The sequence below is a fragment of the Mesoplodon mirus genome (assembly GCF_964341445.2).
Source record: "Mesoplodon mirus genome assembly, chromosome: 6".
Classification (NCBI taxonomy): Eukaryota; Metazoa; Chordata; class Mammalia; order Artiodactyla; family Ziphiidae; genus Mesoplodon; species Mesoplodon mirus.
The window spans coordinates 22658870-22681843 of NC_138982.1; the positions used below are offsets into that span (position 1 = coordinate 22658870).

General features: G+C 41.3%; 1 protein-coding gene across 9 annotated transcripts in view; it reads left to right on the forward strand.

Annotated features, from left to right (window-relative positions):
• The window catches only part of THRB (thyroid hormone receptor beta), a 389856-nt gene that overhangs the window by 58216 nt on the left and 308666 nt on the right, over positions 1-22974 (forward strand). For 8 of the 9 annotated variants that reach the window (XM_082626038.1, XM_082626036.1, XM_082626039.1 and 5 more), the window contains one exon: positions 11294-11358. The exons of the other annotated variant lie outside the window; for it this stretch is intronic. The gene's annotated coding sequence lies outside the window, so the exon portion shown is untranslated. The remainder of the gene's footprint in view (positions 1-11293; positions 11359-22974) is intronic. 9 annotated transcript variants of the gene reach the window in all.

Sequence of the window (22974 nt, forward strand, 5' to 3'; positions counted from 1 at the left end):
ATGCTATATTTGGCCTTTGTCTCCTTGGATTATTTTTATTCATAAAACTATTACCAGCCTCATATTTTGTTTTTATATTCTATTAAATGAATGTAAGTGAAAATATTTTATTGAAAATTATTTTACATTCTTCAAAACTCAGCATATCAGAATACATAGCTGAAAGAGTAAACTCATTGTCAAATTTAGACTGGGTCTGGGAACAAGCGTGAATTAAGCTGTGGGAGAACTACAGTGGCTCCTGGGTGGGTAGTCACTAACGGTGGGCTATGAGAATCCCCCCCTTGGCCCTATCAAGGTGTTGTTTTATATCAATAATTTTAGTGAGGATATAGATTTCATATTTATCAAAGTTGGGGTTGACATGAAGCCTAGAAACATAGCACATACTTTGAGTAACAGAATTAGGATCCAAAGAGATCATTTCAGGTTGAAATGATGATGAGCCAACTCTAACAAGATGAACTGTAGTTGAGGAGGTGTAAAAGCCTATAGTTAAATTTAAAAAATTATCTAGAAACTAGGGATGGGGTGAGACAGACAGCATATGCAAAAATATTTAGATGAGTTGTTTACAAGTTGGCATAAATCAGTGGTACATTGGGGCATGTAATGGGGCCTGTTTGAATCATGAAGTTAATTTTAAAAACTCTATTAATTGAACTGCTGAGTACAGAACAAGAATAGTCCTCCGTTGCATATGTGGGTCACACCACTGCTGCAGGGTTGGGTAGTTCTGGACACCTCTTTATGGGGTCAGAGACAAACTGGAATTTCTCCATTGGGCAGGAACCAGATGGGTGAGCAGATTTGACATACCATACAATATTGTGGAATAATCTTCACGTGGATATTTTGCCTGTGGAAGAGAAGTTATCTAAGGATTAGAACTTCCTTTCCATGACTTTGGTGAATGGAAGTTACAAGCAAATAGATTTTTGCTTAAATTTAGGAAGTAATCACTAACATGTACAGTAAGCCCCTACATACAAACCTTCAAGTTGGGAACTTTCAAAGGTGTGAACGTGCATTCGCATGTCCCATCACGTAAGTTAGTTCACGTGTCTGGTGTACACTGTCACGTGCGTGCATCTTCTACAAGTGGTTGTGCTTTTGTGTGCTGTACTGTACAGTGCTGTAGAGAGTACAATAGTACAGTATCTTTATTTTAAGCCCAGGATGTCTGGAAGCAAGCGTAAAAGCAGCGGTATATAGCTGATTGCGTTAGTAGGGTACCTAGGCTAACTTTGGTGGACTTACGAACAAATTGGACTTATGAACGCGCTTTCAGAACAGAACTCGTTCGTATGTAGGGGACTTACTGTACTTAATACCAAAATAGAGTGGGCTTCCTTTGGAAGTTACTGAACCCACTTTCCCTGAGACGTACAAGTAGACACTGGGGTGGAGGAAAGCAGATCCGTGGAGTCTTTTGCGTGCATTGTCATCATGTGACAGTGATGGACCAAAAGACACCAACATACATAGTTAAAGGCTAGAAAGCTTCACTAAAGGTAGAGTACAGAAACTTAGCTATATGGTTTTATACAGTCGGAGGTGACACAGCACGTTTCTAGGCAGAAGCTTGGCTCCTCCAGGCTGCCCAGATTCCCCACGAGAGGGCATCTGCCGGTGAATTCGGCCACCGATGTGGAATGCAGGTTCTTCCAGGTGTGAGAAGCTGCCTGTAGAAGGTGCTGTCAGTGCGCCCCCAGACTCCCTTCACCGGGCCGTGTGCCCATCCCCCAGGGGCTGCCAGCTCCTCACGTCTGCACCCTCCCCTGTAGCATTGCCCCTGGCTGATGACACCTGCCTCACCCAAAGAGGCCTGGGAGGTGGTGGCCCCCATTCCCGGGGGCAGCCCTTGGCCGATGCCTGGCTGACACAGAGCTAGGCCCGCGCCGACCCCTGGTCTGTGTGCAGGACAACCTCTGAGGAGCGATTCAGGCTGCAGAGCTTCTGGTGGGTCAGGCTGGCTTGCCCTGACCCACATCGTCACTGCATTTCCCTCCGCCCCGTCACACCTCCCTCACTGCCTCACATGTTCTCCTAAGAGCCCTGACTTGCACGGGAATGGTCATCTGAGGCTCTGCTTCTAAGGGTGCTTATCCAAGACACCACCTTTGCCTTCCTCTGGATCATTTGTAACCTCTTGCCCCTCTGCACACAGGAGCTTCTGCCTTTTCATCTGCCCTCTTACCCGGTGCTGATAATTCGGCCAAGACATCACTTCTCCAGAGTTCCTATTCTGGGCGTGGGTGAAGAAAAGGTCATTTTGCCAAAAGCATCCCCAGCAGGCTCAGGCTTTCCAGCCTGAGGACCCTCCGGCAACACTGGAAGAGATGCCCTCTGAGGGCCCGCCCCACTGCAACATCTCATCGTATCACTTTGTCCACTAAAGTGCTCCACATGCGTGAGCGGGCACACACACACACACACACACACACCTTGTTTTGCTCCCTCTCTGAATGGCAGTGCGACCTGACTCTCTAATGCTGGTGAACAGATCCGAGGCTTCACGCATCTGGCAACAGTGTTCCAGGGGTTATCAGCCGCCGTGTGTTTCTGCTCCTTTGTTCTTCTCTCCAGACATCCTTCCCGTGATGCGCTGATCACCGGCGTCTGGCGTGGCGTGTGGGTGATGAGGAAAGAGTCCTGGTGTGGGAGTCTAGACTGACGTGTGTGATTCCTGACTCTGGACTTAAGCTGACAGCCACGTGACCTTCCAGTCAGTTAGATTTTCTTGTCCCAGTGTCGTTGTATATGAAGTGAGGAAAATGTTCTCACGCACCTGCCTGACAGTAGACCAAGGGAGGTCGTGCATCTGAGGGCGTCTTAGGAAAGTGTAGAGCGCACGACAGACATGAGTTATTCAGATGCTGTATTAAAATGCAGTCCTGCCCGTGAAGAGCTTGCAAAATAGTGGGAGAGCTGAGGTAGGAACGTAAATAAAAATGATTTAAGGTGGAGATGATCTGTCCACTGGGAGGGACAGAGTTCTGTAGGAGTTCAGAGGAGGGTTCAACCCATTTCCTGTTGAACATTTGTTCTTTGGGTCCAAAAGTATGTTCATCTTCTTCCCTGTATTTCCTTTCTGGCTTTGGCCATGTAGACAGCCGGGCCTTGCATAAATCCAGAGAAAGAACATAGATCTTTTACCCCTTTTTATGCTTAATGGAGAAAAAGGGCCTGGTCCATATACACATATGATTGATGTAGGGACTGAATCATTTCTTTAGAATTAACCCTTTGCAGTTAGATTTAAGGGCGTTCATTTTCCAGTGGATTTTACTACAACAGCCAGATGTGAGAATTGGAAATTTTTGATATGGATCTGTTTTTAGTATTGATTAACTGATTGTTTGATCATAATGTGAGCAGGTCCACGTTATTATAATTATACTTACAGTGCCCAGAGCAGCTCAGAGAAACTGGACAGAGACTGCACTTGATCTTCCAGGCTGCCCATCCTGCGAATAATGGATACTCCAAGCTTGGAATGGCAACCTCAGAGAATCAATGCTCCAGGGTGGTGTCAGGTGCCTGGGCTGTGGAATGCTTTCCCGATAACTTGTATTCTTCTTATTTCTGACAGCCAGGCTCAGGGTGAAACTAAAAAATACTAATTGCTCTCATTAATCTTCTAATTTACACAGGCAGATATATTTTTAAAAACTCAGCAAAATAGAGATGAAGATATATATTTTTAAGGAACCTGACCCGCGAGTTCTGACTCTGCCTTTCTTAGTCCAGCAACGGATCCAGCCCGTGTTATTGATGCCACGTGTTCAGAAAGGTCGCCCTCCTGACCTGAAGGCCTGGGCGAAGCACCTCCAGGGGTGCCTGGCCTCCTCACCACCCCACACCCTGGGGCCCACGGCGCTGGCCCTTCCTCTCTGTCACCCAGTCTCCTGCCATTCTTCTTCTGCTGCTCTTTCCTCCCTTAGAAAAGCAGCAGCTTTTTGATGTCCTTTGCATATTCCTTATGATGAGAAAAGCACAGTCCCCTGTACTTACTCCCAGATACTAACATTGCCATTCCAACATCATTCTTTTCTCTTCCTTTTCACGGGCAGGGATTCGGTTGTTTCCTGACTCACGCTGGGGTCAATCCAGTCCCCTTCTCAGCACATCAGGGTCATTTTTATTCTCTCCCCAGCCCTTGCTCTTAAGAGCATATTTTAATGATTATCCTGTGTATAAGCATTTATGTGGTTCTTTGATTTCTCTAGTCACTTAAGCTGTAATTAAATGAACTTACTTACAAAACAGAAATAGACTCACAGACATAGAAAAACCCTACGGTTACCGAAAGGGAAGGGGCGGAGGGAGACATTAGGCCTTTGGCATCAACACATGCACACGACTGTGTACAAAACAGACAACAGAGACCTACTGTGTGGCAGAGGGAATTATATGCAGTATCTTGTAATAACCTAAAGGGAAAAGAATCTGAAACAGAATAGATATCTATTTATATATTTAACATATAGATATAAAACTGAATCACTTTGCTGTACACCTGAAACTAACACAAAATGGTAAATCCACTGCACTTCAATCAAAAGGTTTTTCCTGCTCTTATGAAAGACAATTAATTAGACTGAGGCCTAGTGGTCTACTCTTTTTTTTTTTTAACATCTTTATTGGAGTATAATTGCTTTACAATGGTGTGTTAATTTCTGCTTTATAACAAAGTGAATCAGTTATACATATACATATTTTCCCATCTCTCTTCCCTCTTGCGTCTCTCTCCCTCTCTCCCACCCTCCCTATCCCTCCCCTCTAGGTGGTCACAAAGCACCGAGCTGATCTCCCTGTGCTATGTGGCTGCTTCCCACTAGCTATCTATTTTACGTTTGGTAGTGTATATATGTCCATGCCACTCTCTCACTTTGTCATAGCTTACCCTTTGCCCTCCCCGTATCCTCAAGTCCATTCTCTAGTAGGTCTATGTCTTTATTCCCGTCTTACCCCTAGGTTCTTCATGAACTTTTTTTTTCTTACATTCCATATATATGTGTTAGCATACAGTATTCGTTTTTCTCTTTCTGACTTACTTCACTCTGTATGACAGACTCTAGGTCCATCCACCTCACTACAAATAACTCAATTTCGTTTCTTTTTATGGCTGAGTAATATTCCATTGTATATACGTGCCACATCTTCTTTATCCATTTATCTGTTGATGGACACTTAGGTTGCTTCCACGTCCTGGCTATTGTAAATAGAGGTCTACTCTTGCTAAGCAGGTTGGGGAGGCTGAGCAGACGGCCCGCGGAGCACCTGCGTGCGTGCGCACCGCTGCCCGCTTTGGTTTCATTGCTGGGTCCACGTGCTCACTGTTTCCCATCTTGCTTGTAAGCTGGGGACGGATTCGATGTTCGATGTTTGAGTGGTTGTGGCTGGAGCCGGGCTCTGCTCCTGGCATCCTGAGACTATGGGAAACCTCCGTCCCCGTGGCTCCTCGAGGGAACGTGGCGAGCTTGGATCTTGCACAAGGCTCCTGCTAAGCATAGCGAGTTAGAGTTAGGGCGAGATGCGGGCTCCCCTCCTGCGCATGCGCGGAGGTCTCACTTGCTTTCGGTGGGGCGCTGGGCGACCCAGTCTGCCCTTGAGCTTGTGGACTCCTCGTGCCCTTGCCCCACTGACCAGCGCCCTGCCCTGCTCATTGCTCTATGTTTGCTCTCCCTATGACCCTCTGTGTCCCTCTGCGCACACATTTCCTGTCTCCTTTGCCTCGCTTGGCCTAAGTGGCTCTACTCTCTAGTGTTCTGAGCTTTTCTTCACGTCCCATCCATCCAGTGTCCTGAGTTGAGCGCCTGTGGTTTAAACTTTGCTCTCTCGCTCTCCCCACCACCTCCCCCTTGTTTCCGATGACTGGCCAGTGGTATCGCCCTGCACCTATGAGCCAAGCTGGAAACCTCCAGGCCATTACGGACTTCTCCCCAACATCCAGGTGTTGCTAGTGAAGGCTGCTCCCATCCAGCACCTTCCCTGTATCCCCAGGCCAGAGCCCCTATCCCAGGCCTAGGCTACCCCAGCATCCTGGATCCCTCTGCCCGATTTTTATTTTTTATTTTCCAAAAAAAGCAACCTGAACACACCCAGTTCCGTAGGATAAGTGAACTCTACACGATAAAATTCAGAAGCCCAGGAGGGACCTAAGCCCCCTCTCCTGCTACTGTCTGTCCCTCCCTTCTACAGGCCAGACTCACAAACTTCTTACTGTTTTTACAGGAGGCTTTTCTGCCTTTGCACTATCATTGTTTTTTTCTCCCCAAAATGTCCTCCTCATTTTCTCTAGCTAAGATCTATTCTTCTTTCACAATGATTTTATGAAGTTTTCTGGATTTCCTTGGGTTGAAGTAATTGTTCTTCTGTGGGGCGGCTGAATGTGGTCCATGTCTCTATCAAGACATCTAACCCAACACTGAGTTTAAAAAAAAAAAAGAATTCTTTGCATTTGCAGAATAATTTATAGATGGCAAAGCTTTCTCACAGACTTTCTCTCCATGGTGAGTTGGAAAAATCAGAGATAGGAAAGAGAGGTTGTGTTCCACGGCACTTTGGTGCCTGTTCTATTTTGGTCATTTTTGATGCACATGTCCTGTTATCTACACCTTTAGCAACAAGGAAAGTGTGTCAAACGTCCTGCCACTTCGGAGGATAAGAGCCTGGGCAGAGCGCTTGGTGAGAACGGCCAGCCAACTCTGTTCTGGAAAGTGATAGCCTTGCATTAAAGACAGAAGGACCCAGGGGAAATCTGTATGGACTCTTAGAGCTAAGCTTTTTTGCTAAGAACCTTCTTTGTAAAACATTGAATAACTTTTTAAGGATAAATTTAAGCTAGGAACTGCTCCACCTCTTTTCATCTTTTTGTTTGTTTGTTTGTTTGTTTTAATCATGGAATTAGGTCTGCCTGGTTAATCAGTGCCCAGAGCAAAGGTAACTTAGGGGCAGTTGGCACTAGATAATTCAGTCACTGGCTAGAGGTTCAACCAGAAGAGAGGGAGAGAGGGTGGACTCAGAAAGCATTTATTGGGCTACCTAAAAGAGCATATAATCATTGAACTTTAGAGCTTGAAAGGATCTAGTCTCTACTCATGGCTGAGGAATGACCTGGAGAAGACAGCACCTGTCAGGACCCGCACCATTAATGGCTGTGAATGCCTGGCTCCCATCCAGAACCCTTTCCCAGCCTCATCAATATACACAAAGGTATAAAAATGCCTTGTGAGGGCAGATAACTAAGGGCACATTAATACAGTTGATTGTGAGACTGAACCTACATTGGGGGATAAATTAGGTGGATGATAACAGTAATAGAAGCCAAGAAATTCTTTTAAAATTAATTTTTATTGGAGTATAGTTGCTTTACAATGTTGTGTTAGTTTCTGCTGTACAGAAAAGTGAATCAGCCATATGTATACATACATCTTTTTTAGGTTTCTTTCCCATTTAGGTCACCACAGAGCACTGAGTACAGTTCCCTGTGGGGTGCAGTAGGTTCTCAGTTATCTATTTTATACATAGTAGTGTATATATGTCTATCCCAATCTCCCAATTCATCCCACCACCCCCTTCCCCCTTTGAGAAGCCAAGAACTTTTTACTGGGTTATCTCACTGGATCCTCACCAAAACCCTGTGAGAGGATGTATTCATTTCCTATTGTTGCAGTAACAAGTTACCACAAGTTAGTGACTTTAAGTGACACAGATGTATCAGTATGATCTTAGAGTCTGGAGGTCAGAATTCTGAAATGAGTTCCACGGGACTGAAGTCAAGGGGTCTGCACACCTGGTTCCTTCTGTAGGCTCTGCGGGGAGCATCCATTTCCTTGGCTGTTATAGCTTCTAGTGGCCACCTCTTTTCCTTGGCTTATGGCCCCTTCCGCCATCTTCAAAGGACATTATTCCAGTCTCTGCTTCCATCATCACCTCATCTTCTCCTCTGCCTCTGCTTCCTCCTGAATCCCTCTTCTAAGAACCTTTGTGATTATACTGGGCCTTTGTGATTATACTGGGCCTATCAACTAATCCAGGATGATCTCCTCATCATGAAATCCTTCACCTAATCCCATTTACAAAAATATGGTACCATAATCACAGGTCCCAGAGACTAGAATGTGGATATATTGGGAGGGGGGCATTGTGCAGAGAGGTACTATTCTATAGCTGAGGAAACTGAGGTTCAAAGAGATTAAGTAACTTCCATAGAGTTAAATGGTTACTAGGGACCACAGTCATTCATTCTTTACCACTATCTCTGGAACTGAATTACAAGGAGGAAAAAATAAATGATATAACTAAGCTCAAGGTACATATGATCTAGTCTTATTAGATTTTTAGACCAAAATTATACTCAGCCTGTGGTCTGCATTATAAAATATAATCCATTATAAGGAAAAAGGTTCTAAGCTTTGTTTTTCTTTTAAAGGAATATCATTCCGTAACAGCTCTAGGTAATTCTTGAACTATAATAGGCCATCCTCCAGTTACTCATCCTGCTAGCTGCTGTGAGCTGGTATTTTAATTTTCAAAGCTTCAGTCAGCTTCAATATATTTCTACCCATTAGTAATAAGTGGCCACTCTGTATGCTAAAAACGTTTAAACTTGACAGCATTTCTTTTTCAGTTTTGAGGTCATCTACCTCATTTTTCTGAATCTCTCTCTTCTCACAGTTGAGTGGCTCAAGTTCAAATCTAGTTAGCCATTCATCTGTAATGGATTTTCGACATCCTCCTGTCTACATTAGCTTCCCCTAGAAACTCTCCAGTTTGTCAAATACTTCTCACAAAATATGGTTCCTAGGATTGAAGATGATATGCAGCTGTAGTTTAATCATACTGAGTACAGCTGAGATTTTCTTTTCCCGTAGTTGGAAAGTGTACCTCTGTAATATTGCCTTATTGACATAGAATAAATGGAAAGTTGGACAGACCAGCCCATTTCCAGAAAGACAGAAAGAAACCATTTTAAGCTGCAGCTTGACTGATAACCCACTTGATATCCAGAGAAAGAAGCAAAACCTTCCTTTACACCTTGATCACTTGTAAGTGCTATGTGGTCAGCTTTGATGGGGTTAAGAAGGCCTGCTTTCCTTGTGTGTGTGTATGTGTGTGTGTGTGTGTGTGTATAATAAGATGTAAATATTTATAACTAAAATAAACTAAGGAAAGGACACACACACATACACACACACACACATATAGGCTATGAAACTTAATAATGAAATACATCTCCCATGAAATTATTGCCCAATTTAGGAAGTAGGACATTGCAATATAGTTGATATTGACTATATACAATGTTCCTTGTTCATCCTATCTCCTATCTCCCTCCACTGAGATATACTATTATAAATGTTATGTTTATCATAAGGAATTTTTGTTTTATTATGTGTGTATATCTCCCTAAATAATAGATGTTTTAACATTTTGCTTGTCTGTGGGCTTTATACTATAAAAATAGTAGCATGGGGGCTTCCCTGGTGGCGCAGTGGTTGACAGTCTGCCTGCCGATGCAGGGGACACGGGTTCGTGCCCCGGTCCGGGAAGATCCCACATGCCGCGGAGCGGCTGGGCCCGTGAGCCATGGCCGCTGAGCCTGCGCATCCGGAGCCTGTGCTCCGCAACGCGAGAGGCCACAGAAGTGAGAGGCCCGCGTACCGCAAAAAAAAAAAAAAAAAAAATAGTAGCATGCCATATATAATTTTCCGTTAACTTGCTTTTTCATTCACAATTGTATTTCTAAGTTCTATCTATTATGTCAGGCTAGATTTGCTCATTTACCCTTGCTGCGTAACATTCTGTTGTGTGAACATATCACTTTGTTTTTCTATGGATGGACTCTTGGGTTATTTCCTGTTTAAGGAGTTTATTTCCAGTGATTTGCTATTACAAACAATGCTGCTGTGGATTTTCTTGAACAGGTCTCTTGGTGCATGTGAGTAAGGGTTTCTCTGGGAATAGAATTGCTGGGTCAGAAGGTAAATGCTTTCTTTACTAATTCAGAATTAGTTTTTAAAGAAGTTGACCCTATTGACAGTCCCTCCAGCACTGTGGTAGAGTTCTTGTTGCTGCACATCCTTGATAACATTTGGTAATGTCAGGCTTGTACAGTTAAACCATCTAAAATGTATTTTACTGTGGTCTGGAAAAGCGTTGCCTTGATCTCTAATGAGGTTGAATGTCTTTTCATACTTATTTACCATCAGTGTTTCCTTTTTTGGGAAATGCTGTTCATGATCAACCCCCTGTTTCTTAGTTCATAGGGGTGTGTGTGTGTGTGTGTGTCTACTGTGGTCAGATTTATCAATCTCTTCTTTTATGCCTAGTAATTTTTGAATTTTGCTTAAGAAATCCTTCCATCCCTATTTTATATTTTTTTCTAAATGTTTTAAAATTTTACGTTTATATTTAAGTCTACAATGCATCTGGAGTGGATTTTTCTATTCTATTGCATGAGATAGGGATCCAATTTCATTTTTCTCATATGAAAAACTGTTATACTAACATAATTTCCCGCCTTGGTCTTCAATGCCAAGGCTTTCATAAATTAAAATTTTGATTATGTGAGACTGCTTTTGGTCTTTCTATTCTATTTCGTTGGACCATCTGTTTCTGTGTGAACACCTCAGGTTTGCTTTCCTTTACCTCTTTTGTTTTCCATTCTTCTGCCCTCCTCTAAGGATCCTGGATCTTTCATTCCATAATTCACTTATATCCAAGGTCAGCCAGTTTATTAGGAGCATCCTGATAGATTCCATAGAGTATCAATAGCAGAACAAACAAGGCTATCTCTTGCTCATGGTGATATCCTCTCATAGCACATGCCAGTATGTTATAAAGTTCCCATCGCCACCAGGGTGACCATGGCAAACAGGAGTGAAGGGGGCAAAGAATATGTTCTGTCACTCTTTCTCTAAGATTTCACTACAATTTCTTTTTCATATGTGCCACCATATCACTCTGTTGACTCAGTTTTTTTCTTCTAAACAGCTGTCATCCAGGTCTCCCCCAACTCTGCACCCTGTACTTCCTAATTATGTTTTATAATAAATGCAATACTTTATATTTTCTTCTCAATTTTATCTAATTCATTTTATCAGATCATTTTATATACATGATTATATTATTTCAACTATTCACAACCATTCAGTGATGATAATCTTTTCTATCTGCATCCACATCAATACAGTTTTTGACAGGAGAAAGCTCAATAGCTCAATTGACGTTGATTAATTAATTCTCAACTGTTCAACTCATCTATTCATTCTTTGTCATTCAGGTCACATCCTACTATCTTACCCCAGGATACCTTACAAGACTTTGTCAAGCATCTTGCTGAAATAGGTATGTGATGCCACTGGTATACCTTGATGTAAATGCACATAAAGTATAATTTAACATATTTGTTTTATCATATTGTCAAATAGCACATATCATATATCATATATTTCTTTATGTCTCCTCCCCAACCCATTGCTACTCTTTATTGATTACCTTATTTCACTTTCTTTCAATAATATTCATAAACCATGTATTTAAGTATAACTTCTAGAATTACGGGTGTTACCGGTATGATATTGTTTCCCGCACCCACTTTTCTCCCCCCACTGCCCTCAGGTCCTGCCTTTGATAATCAAGACAAAATTTACTTTTCTCCTCTACAACAACGAGAAAAACTTTTTGTAGGTTGCTTGTTTCTCTCCATTACTTCTGAAGATCTAATGCATCTGAGCCTAGAGACTTAAACACAATTAAGTACTCACTTTCCATCTTCTCATTTTTTTAGTCTACTACTAAAATTAACCATTTCAGGTCTCTTCTTTACAGTTTGAGGGTCATTCTTCCTGATAAAAATGACAAAAGCCACAGGGAGAAGGACCGTTTTCCTTCCCCTTTGTCATATGCTAACATTGCACCATCTGGCTCAAGCCAGGGGTCTAGCCCTTCCTGTTCTTCTTGCCCTGAACATAACCAAAGTGCATTTTTACTTACTCAGCATTTTCTTTGCAAGCTTCAGCTCATCCTTTACTCCAGCTTGATTGATTTTATTCTGACATGTGACCATGCTGCTGACAACCAAATTGTGCTAGGGAAGGTGAAAGAAAGCTTGTCAAGACTTAGTGAAGCTGAACCTTAAACAAACACCAATCTTGCTGGTTACACTGGTAATTAATCCTGCTGAGAGCATATTCCCAAAAGAGGATTGGAGACTAAGAGATGGGTTTGATCACACGAGATAGAGACACCCATCAGCTCTATGCCTGATGATGCTACCATATGGCAAAGAACATTCTTTACAATATCTGAAGGATGTCTCTGAAATAACATCTGTGCCTAAGAATAGCAGTACTGTCCATTGCGTTGGTTTTCAGTAGCCAATGCCAGACACATAGTAGTACTCAATAGAAATTTGTTTATTGACAAAAGGAGAACAATAAATATTGGAGGAGAGGAAAAAGGATTATTTCCTTCAAGTCACATGAGGGACTAAAGTTGAGAATATGGATTTAATTGGACTGATTAAACACTTTTGGACTGATTTGACATTTTTCACTTTAAGGTTCTGGCCACTTTGATCCACAGGGAAACGTTAGTGGTGAAAATATAGAATCTGCTTCTTGGAAAATGCATTGCTTAGACAGATTAAAGACACATAAGCTAGAGAAAGTATGCAAATCTTCCTTGTTTGAATGGAAGGAAAAGGAATCAATGGAAGGAATTAGTGGAAATTTTCAAATCTTAGTCTCTTTCTGATATTTTTGATAAAAGCCACTGGGAGTGAGTCAAGAAGGAAGAAGACTAACAAGTTCAAAACATCCGCCAAAAAACAACTGATATTTTCTCTTGAATATTAGTAATTAAAACTGTTTTAATACTCTCAGTTATTCTCAGTTAAGTTTGCAGAAAAATGTGTATGTGTGTGTGTGTATAGGTGAAGAGAGAGCAAGAAAGAAAGAATCATTTTTCTTTCCCTAGGGTTCAATAGTTTAATATATAATGTAGTCCAGAGCTTTGCAGAAATGAGCTTGTTTAACAACTCCTGGTACTGGGTGTAGTAATCTCTAAATTTGCTCAAGTCCTTTTGGAAATAGGCATGGCGGAAATGATAGATTACTAATCAATTCCCTGTGTATTTGTATTGATTGTATATCTCACTATTCACACTTGCTTAAACATTCATTCAAATTGAGACCCTTTTTTGGTTAAAAAAAAAAGTACACAATGATGTGAACCGTGTTAACTGGTGACTAGCTGGAAGGGAGAGGTTTTCCTCAGCCACAGATCCAACTTCAGTTCAGGGTTTGCTATTTTTAATCACAGAACTTTGAAACTTAATTCAGTTAAAGAGGGAGGAAGTTGTCAGGGGAGGGTAGCTAAAAGTTCATGCTAAATTTACTTAGAACCAGATTGCGTTCATTAATATTTATACGTCTCTGGTTGGGAAGGGCGATTACGCTCCTTTAAAAACACTGGGTATTCATTATCCGCGTATCGCGTGGCCTTCTGATCAGGGAAGGTGGGTTTTCATTGTGCGATCAGTGGAGATACAGATGGAAACCATCTGGTGCCTCATCCCTTGTCTGTCAAAGCCTCGTCTTGTCTCTCACATGTCAACGATGAATGGAAGGATTTCAATCTCGAGCTGAACAATGCAGCTCGAATCCCTCAGCTAGCCAAGGGGTTCTTGGCAAGCGTTGATGGGCTTAATATTTTAAAGAAACCAGCAATCATTTTAATTCATTAGTTGAGGCCTGTTGTTCTAGGCAGTGTTTTTGATTTGTATTTTGGGCATTGCCTTTGTTTTTGACTCACAAGCATATTCCATATGGGCATATTTTCTTTTACACAGTGTAACTCGTGGGGACAAAAGTGGGAGTTTTATCAGATAAAATGACCAAAATGCTGAGAGTTCTTTTAATCATCTTCTGTATTGATTATGATTCATATTAAGAGTTACCAAAATTTTCCTTGTTAGCTAAGAGCATAAATCAGAGGACACAGAATTTAATTAACCTAACTATAGACAATACGACTAAAAATCCATGCATTTCCTATCTCAATTCCTTTGAGATAAGGAAACTTGGTGCAGAGCTGTCTTAGAGCACCTTGGGTCCACACTCTAGTGGCTGGCTGTGTGCCTGTGAAGGTGACTTCTGGGATGGAGGCAAAGTAACCAACCCACATGGTTAGCTTTGACAGTCATACTCCAGCTAATAAAGAACAGGTTGGTTTTCCTGCATTCCACATTGAGAAGAAAGAGGTGAATCACCAAAAAGCAAGTTGATGTCAGAGCCTTATTCAGAAACTCATTTCCAGGGTACATCCTGGGGTTGGTAGAGATTCAGCTCAGCTCTTTACACCTGCCAAGACTGTGGTGGCCATTACAGCAGTTATAAGCCCACCACTGACATGAGTGTGGAGAGTGGACATATGTATACGTATAACTGATTCACTTTGCAGTACAGCAGAAACTAACACAACATTGTAAAGCAACTATACTCCAATTAAAAAAAAATTCATAAGCTTGAAAAAAAAGATTGTGCATTTCACTATATGTAAATTTTACCTTAAAAAGTAAATAAACAGTTCGTAATATGCAAGAAGAAAAAAAAGAGAGAACACATAACAGGCAAATTCTTTTATTTATTGTAGTGATTGTTGTGTTGATACCTAGTGCTTATTACCTGCCAAGTACTGTTCTACAATGCTATATAGACTTTCATTCATTTAATCCTTGCAACCACTCCAATAGGTAAATTCTATTATTATCCTCATTTTACAGATGAGGAAACTGAAGCCCAGAGAGATTGAGAACTTGCCCAAACTCCATAGCTTTTAAATGGCAGCATAGGGATTCAAATCCAGATAGCCAGTCTCCGCAATCTATGTGCATATCCTGCAAACTATCTCTCACAGTCACCATTGGAGGTAGAGGTCATTCTTGTTATTTCTGTTTCAAAGATGAGGAAACTAAAGCACGTCCTTTGTCTAGGACATATAAATTGTAGCTGTGGAGCCAGGACTCAGACTTTCTGAATCCCATTCTCTTTATACAATGGAAAATTCAGAACAATCACTATGAGGCACCACAAGAAACTCAATCATTAGAGAAGTACTGTATTTGTTCAGGGTAATACAGTCCTAGGAAAAAGAAATATACTGATTCTTTACAGATTTACAATAATGTAATTCAACCAAATGATTATAGTTTATTTTCGACGAACTTGGAATTGAAATCAACTCATTCTGATGCTACTCAGTTGAGTGTTTACTGTATTTTTCTTGCCTCCAAATGTTGGTGAACGTAATCCTTAGTACATAAAAAGCTTTTTCAATTCAATAGGAAGAAAACTGAATAGTCACATTTTTTAAAGAGTGGACAAAGAATGAAAATAAATATAAGTGGGCTATAAATTTTTTAAAATGACAAAAAGATTTAACCTCATTAAAGAATAGTAGGAACTCATCCTTTTACTAAAGTGGCACAGATTAAATAAAGTGGTGATATATAGCATCACCCTATGGTGCAAGGGAATTGGCTAAGGATGCTTTTTTTTTAAGGACAATTTTTCAATGTGTATCAATAGCCTTAAAGGGTATATACACTTTGATCTATGAATACTGCTTCTAGGGACTGATGCCAAGAATGGCATCATGAATGTGAACAAAGACTTTTGTTAGGACTTCCCTGGTGGCGCAGTGGTTAAGAATCCGCCTGCCAATGCAGGGGACACGGGTTTGATCCCTGGTCCAGGAAGATCCCACATGCCACAGGGCAACTAAGCCCATGCATCACAACTACTGAGCCCACACGCCACAACTTCTGAAGCCCACGTGCTCTGGGGACCGCATGCTGCAACTACTGAAGCCCACGCACCTAGAGCCCGTGCCCTGCAACAAAAGAAGCCCCCGCTCGCCACAGCTAGAGAAAGCCCGCACAGCAACAAAGACGTAGCGCAGCCAAAAAACCCCGACTTTTTTAATAATCGAAGAAAACATTATTATTATTTTTTCAATGCCCCTTCCATTTTTAAATTTTTTTAATTTTTTTATTTTTTGCTTTATAATAAATTTAATCAGTTATACATATACATATGTTCCCATATCCCCTCCCTTTTGCGTCTCCCTCCCACCCTCCCTATCCCACCCCTCCAGGCGGTCACAAAGCACCGAGCTGATCTCCCTGTGCTATGCGGCTGCTTCCCACTAGCTATCTACCTTACGTTTGGTAGTGTATATATGTCCATGCCGCTCTTTCACTTTGTCACAGCTTACCCTTCCCCCTCCCCATATCCTCAAGTCCATTCTCTAGTAGGTCTGTGTCTTTATTCCTGTCTTACTCCTATGTTCTTCATGACATTTTTTTTTCTTAAATTCCATATATATGTGTTAGCATACAGTATTTGTCTTTCTCTTTCTGACTTACTTCACTCTGTATGACAGACTCTAGGTCCATCCACCTCATTACAAATAGCTCAATTTCGTTTCTTTTTATGGCTGAGTAATATTCCATTGTATATATGTGCCACATCTTCTTTACCCATTCATCTGATGATGGACACTTAGGTTGTTTCCATCTCCGGGCTATTGTAAATAGGGCTGCTATGAACATTTTGGTACATGTCTCTTTTTGAATTATGGTTTTCTCAGGGTATATGCCCAGTAGTGGGATTGCTGGGTCATATGGTAGTTCTATTTGTAGTTTTTTAAGGAACCTCCATACCGTTCTCCATAGTGGAAAACATTATTTATAAAAGCAAAACTATGAAACAACTGCTAAAGTTTTGATAAAATATATTTAGCACATTCCTGTGATGGACTAAAGGCAACTTTAAAAATATGATGTCTAAAAATATTTAGTAATACAGTAGGATGTAAAAGATGTAAGTGAAAAAGCAGGTTAAGAAGGTTATAAAACAATGTGTACAATACAATCATTTTTTTATGAAAAGTAAATTGATATCAAAATGTTAATAATGTTATTTCAAAGTAGCAGTGGAGTTATTTTTATTCTTTATGCTTTTCCTTTCTGTTACAACAAAAAGTGAATTAAAAATCAGAAGTAAAATAATACCTTTTAACTTAAAAAATTTTTTTCTACTAGATTTTTATAATCCTGTAAAAAATGCAATGTTAATGAATGTAACAAGGGCTCTAGATTTATGGACATTTAATTAGGTATTGAGGCACAATGAAGGGACATAGAGTCAATTAGCCCTTTTTATTAAAAAAATATATTTATGTATTTATTTATTTTGGCTGTGCCAGGTCTTAGTTTTGGCACGCAGGATCTTCGTTGCAGTGTTTGGGCTTCTTAGTTGTGGCATGTGGACTCTTAGTTGTGGCATGTGGGATCTAGTTCCCTGACCAGGGATCGAACCCGGGTCCCCTGCATTGGGAGCGTGGAGTCCTACCCACTGGACCACCAGGGAAGTCCCCAATTAGCCCTTTTAATTTGTATCACATAGCACAGTGGTTCTCATGAGGTCCACCTTCTGATTCAGGAGGTGTGGATGAGGTCCAGAAATGTTCATGTCTAAGAAGTACCCCAGGGCCCAAACTGTTTCAAACATGTTCTCAATCGTAGCTGGATGTCAGAATCCCTTAAAGAGCATAAAAAAACCTCAGAACAATTAGGTCAAACCTCTGGGTCTTGGACTGGAAGAACTCCAAGTGCTTCTAGCAGTTGGCCAGGGCTGAGAACCACTGCTGCCACTGTACTTCCAAGCCACCATTTTAATCCTGTATTAATTTCAGAAATTGAAAAGCTGAAGCCCTCTGTCTGCAATTAACTGAACTATAAATACTTTGAAGATCCTTAGTCACCAAGCAGGTAGTTTTAGTAGAGTGATTCTCCATCAACATTCTTAAGATATCCCTGGAAAGCACTTTTACAAAATTTCTCTATTTAAATATCTTGTCTTCTGCTGGATTGGAGTAGAGAATTTTCCTCTGAGAACTTTTGTTGTCAAGTAAATAAAGGTTTTCTTGGAGTAGGCCATATATACCTGGGTGTTCATTCTTTTTTTTCTTCTTTTTAAAAAAATTTTTATCTTATACTGGAGTATAGTTGATTTACAATGTGTTAGTTTCAGGTGTACAGCAGAGTGATTCAGTTATACATATACATATATCCAATCTTTTTCAAATTCTTTTCCCATATAGAATATTGAGTAGAGTTCTCTGTGCTGTATAGTAGGTCCTTGTTGATTACCTATTTTATATTTAGTAGTATGTATCTGTTAATCTCAAACTCCTAATTTATCCCCCCCCCGCCACCTTTCCCCTTGGGTAACCATACATTTGGTTTTGGAGGGTTTTTTAGTTCTCTTTTTTTTAATATGTGTTTATTTATATATTTATTTATTTATTTGCCATACCACACAACATGCAATGCAGGTTCTTAGTTCCCTGACCAGGGATGGAAACTGTGCCCCCTGCAGTGGAAATGCAGAGTCTTAACCAGTGGACTTCCAGGGAAGTCCCTTAAGTTTTTTTTTTTTAATGTCTGTGATTCTTGTCTTTTACAATGAAATCAGATTCAATAAACAGATTGTCCTAAAAAGTACTGATGAACATAAAATTACCCAGAATCATGCTTGATACACTACACTGGGTACAGTACACAGTTATATAGCACTAGGACATACCTCCTTGGAAACGGTAGGGCTAACCCAGTATTACATGTCTGCTTTACATACAAAGCAAGAGTCTGACACATGAATGAGCACTGATACTTGGAAGTCAGCAATGGGTACTGAAGTGCATTGAATCAGTTCCAACCTCTGAATACATTGTGCTCCAAATGTGAATTATAGGTTAATTCTTGAGAACACAGAATTTACTTGCCTGTGGAAATAATGGTTAAGTCCCCTTTTTCAAAACTCAAAGCTGGGGCGACAGGAACCAGGCAAACTGGTAGCACAGTAGGTTTTTCTCATCATCCACCATTTCTTTACCTCCTAAGTGTTCTCTCTTCCGCTGCAGATGACCCCTCCCAGCTGTGTCAGTTATTTATTGCTTTATAACAAACCACCCCACAACTCAGTGGCTTCAAATAAAAACTGTTAGCTATTTCTCACAATTCTGTGGGTCAGGACTTCAGGTAGCATTGGCCGGGCAGTTCTCTTGCTCCATTTGGTATTGGCTGGGGATCACTCATTCAGCCTATTCAGCTGTGGCCGGGCTGGGCTAGAAGCTCCAAGAAGCTTTTACTCAACTGTGGGTGACCTGGTGTTTCTCCTGGGGCCTTGCCACACAGCTAGTTTGGATGTTCTTACAGTGTGGAGGTCTGAGGGGACTCAGAACTCTCACATGGAAGCTGGCTTCCAAGAAGGAAAAAGCAGAAGCTGGCTTCCAAGAAGGAAGAAGCAGAAGCTTCCAGTCCTCTTAAGTCTTGGACTAAGAAGTCCGAGGACCCAGCATATCATTTCTTCCACGTTCTATTGGTCAAAGCAAGTTATGAGGCTGCCCCAAATGTAAAAGGGAGGAGAAGTGCATCCTACCTTCAGTGGGGGAGTGGCGTGTGCTTATACGAAGGAAAACATTGGTGGCCATCTTTGGAGATGGTCTTCTGTACCATCCCTTCCCTGTTGGATTCTGGAGGAGGTTAGGATGTGAGGTCCTAACTCTTCAAAGTAAGACCCACCAATGTGGTCATGTCCCCAAAGCTCAGGGGCATCCAGAGATGCAAGAATTCCTCAGCAGCAGCTAAAAGAATGGTGAATTCATGCCTATCCCTCTTTTAGCTCCTGTTTTGTCATTAAAAAGTCAGGAATCTGGGCTTCCCTGGTGGCGCACTGGTTGAGAGTCCGCCTGCCGATGCAGGGGACGCGGGTTCGTGCCCCGGTCTGGGAAGATCCCACATGCCGTGGAGCGGCTGGGCCCGTGAGCCATGGCCGCTGAGCCTGCGCGTCCGGAGCCTGTGCTCCGCAACGGGAGAGGCCACAACAGTGAGAGGCCCGCGTACCGCAAAAAAAAAAAAAAAAAAAAAAAAAGTCAGGAATCTAAGTTTGCATCTGTGGAGGAAATGGAGGAAAATGGCCATATCAACGTTAGTTTCAGCTGTATCCGAAACCCCAAATAACAGTGAAGTAAACAGAAGTTTATTTGTTTCTCCTGTGAAGTTCAGAGGCAGGCCCTGCAGTGCTGGCATAGTTTCTTTAAACTCACTGCTCCACCCTCAAAACAAAATTGGAAAAATGGCAACTCTTCCATAACTACTGCACAGATCATATCCATATCCTTAATTCAGATGATCCTAATTCCTCACTCTTGGGTCTTTGACTCTGGGCAGTTATCCATCCATGCCACCAAATTTCCTGAATGTCCGCTTTTTATGGAAATAATGCTAGCATAGCATACAGGCTTCGTGAACAATTACAGATAGAATTTCAAGCCTTATAAAATTTTCCAAGCCCCCCAAAGCTACGGAGTTTCTCTTGATTTCTCAGGGTGTGAGTCACAAAATATTTGCATCAGATTTGCCTACTGAGCGTGTTTAACGTACAGATTACTGGGTCCCATCCAAGACTTTTTAAATCAAATTCTTTGAAGGATAAGACCCAGGAATCTGCATTTTCACAAGTGTCCTCAGTGATTGTGTGTGTGTGTGTGTTGAATTTGGAGAATCATTGCCATAAAACATTGGGTAATGTTTTAAAACTTGCAGTATTTTCATTTAGCACATCATCATCTCAACTAAGAAGCCACTTTGCAAAAGGTGCTACAAAGAGGGTTATAAATACATGGTTTAAGTAAATTCTTCAGTGTTCAGTGCGGGGGGAATCTAAATACATAAAACTTAAGGGCAAATAAAGCCTTTTAAAAAAAGTTTCAGAGTCGTATCTTAACCAAGTAACACTAGATATGGTCACAGAAAAATCCTTTTTTTCATCCGCATATCTTTGGGGTGTGTGTGTGTGTGTGTGTGTGTGTGTACACATAAATGTGCAAACCATGAAAAGGGAACAGGGTTGCAGGAGTCTACAACAAAGATTGAAGGGTAGCATCTACCCTAGGAACAGCCAACTTCTGGGAGATAATTAGACAAGTTGGCATGGGTTCGAACAGGGAAGAAAAGGGAAAGAATAGGACAAACGTTTAATGAGAACACGAACTCCCCCTCAGACAGTCACACGACAGCTGGACAGTATTGGCTTTGGACCAGGCAACCCAAGTGTGAATCTGCCTCAGTCACTTACCCAGTCCTGTGGTTATACATAAGTTACTTAATCCCTCTACATCCCCATTTCTTCATTTGTGAAACTGGATGATGAAAGAACCAACATAATCAGTGACACAAGTGATGGGGAGAGTTAGCAAGGAAAACAGCAGGAGACGTTGGCATGAGATGGGCACTCCGTGGCACCCATGGGAGAGGGGCCAAAGCTAAAAAGACTCTCTTGTGAAATGTAGCTAATCAATATTGCTAGTTTTAATTCATATTAAATATTGCATATTTAATTCAAGAGTGACCCAAACCAAGGCCACCCATGCTTTTAGAGTTTCTGGCTGTAGAAGGATGGTGAGCCAAGAGTTAGAATATTTGTAGGTAGAAGAAAACTTCAAGGGGAGCTAATAACTGAAGCCCATCATTTTGACTTTTTAGTTTCTAAGAAATAAGTGACAGATCATTGGCGATGTTGCTCTAGTTTTCTATACTAGCAAGTTATTCTTTGCTGGTTGCAGTCAGAACATGTGAGGATGACACTAATTCACTCAAGAAATTAATCTGACTCAATGGGACATGACCTCAATTTCACCCAATTACATTTTAGATCTAGAGGAGCCCTAGGAGATAATTTAGGCCTATTTTTATAAATATTTATTGTTAAACCAGGAAGAAATGACTCGCCCAAGGCAGGTGGTGTCTTCGTGATTCGACCATTGTTCTTTCTCCTCTGCCGTAATACTTTGGCCAGGGATTCTGAACCAGCCCTTTCTTTCTTTTTTTTTTAATTGAAGTATAGTTGATTTATATCACTGTGCCAATCTCTGCTGTACAGCGAAGTGACTCAGTTACACACATATAAACAGTCTTTTCTTTAAATATTCTTTTCAATTATGGATTATCATAGGATATTGAATATAGTTCCCTGTGCTATACATCTTGTGGTTTATCCATCCTATATATAATAGTTTATATCTGCTAATCCCAAACTCCCAGTCCTTTCCTTCCCCACCCCCTCCCCCTGGCAGCCACAAGTCTGTTCTTTATGTCTGTGAGTCTGTTTCTGTTTTGTAGATAAGCTCATTTGTGCCATATTTTAGATTCCACATATAAGTGATATCATATGGTATTTGTCTTTCTCTTTGTGACTTATTAGTATGATAATCTCTAGCTGCATCCATGTTGCTGCAAATGGCATTATTTCGTTCTTTTTTATGGCTGAGTAGTTTTCCATTGTATATATGTACCACATCTTCTTTATCCATTCATCTGTCAGTGGACATTTAGGTTGTTTCCATGTCCTGGCTATTGTGAATAGTGCTACTGTGAACATAGGGGTGCATGTATCTTTTCGAATTAGAGTTTTGTCCAGATATATGCCCAGGAGTGGGATTGTGGACCAGCCCTTTCTTAATCACCAGTAATAAGTGCCTACAACTGTGCTATGTTTAGGGGCCACTGCTTTGAACAGCACAGACATGGTTAATCTCTTAGACTGCTCACCAGCTAGGAAGACCCATTGAACAATTCACTGAATTTTAACCAAAAGGATTATGGGAGAGTATAACAAAAGGATGTCAGGGAAGACTTCCCTGTTGAGCTGAGCCTTAAATGAAAAGGTAATTGGTCAATAAAAAGCAAGAAGGGAAGGAAGATTTAATGGTATGAAGCAAGGGAGATGTAATGGGAGTAACCAAAGAACCAGGAGGTCCTGAAAAGCCAGTGGAGCAGGAGAAGAGAGAGAGGGAAAAAGTAGGGCAAGGTGAGATCAGAGGGGTAGGCAGGAG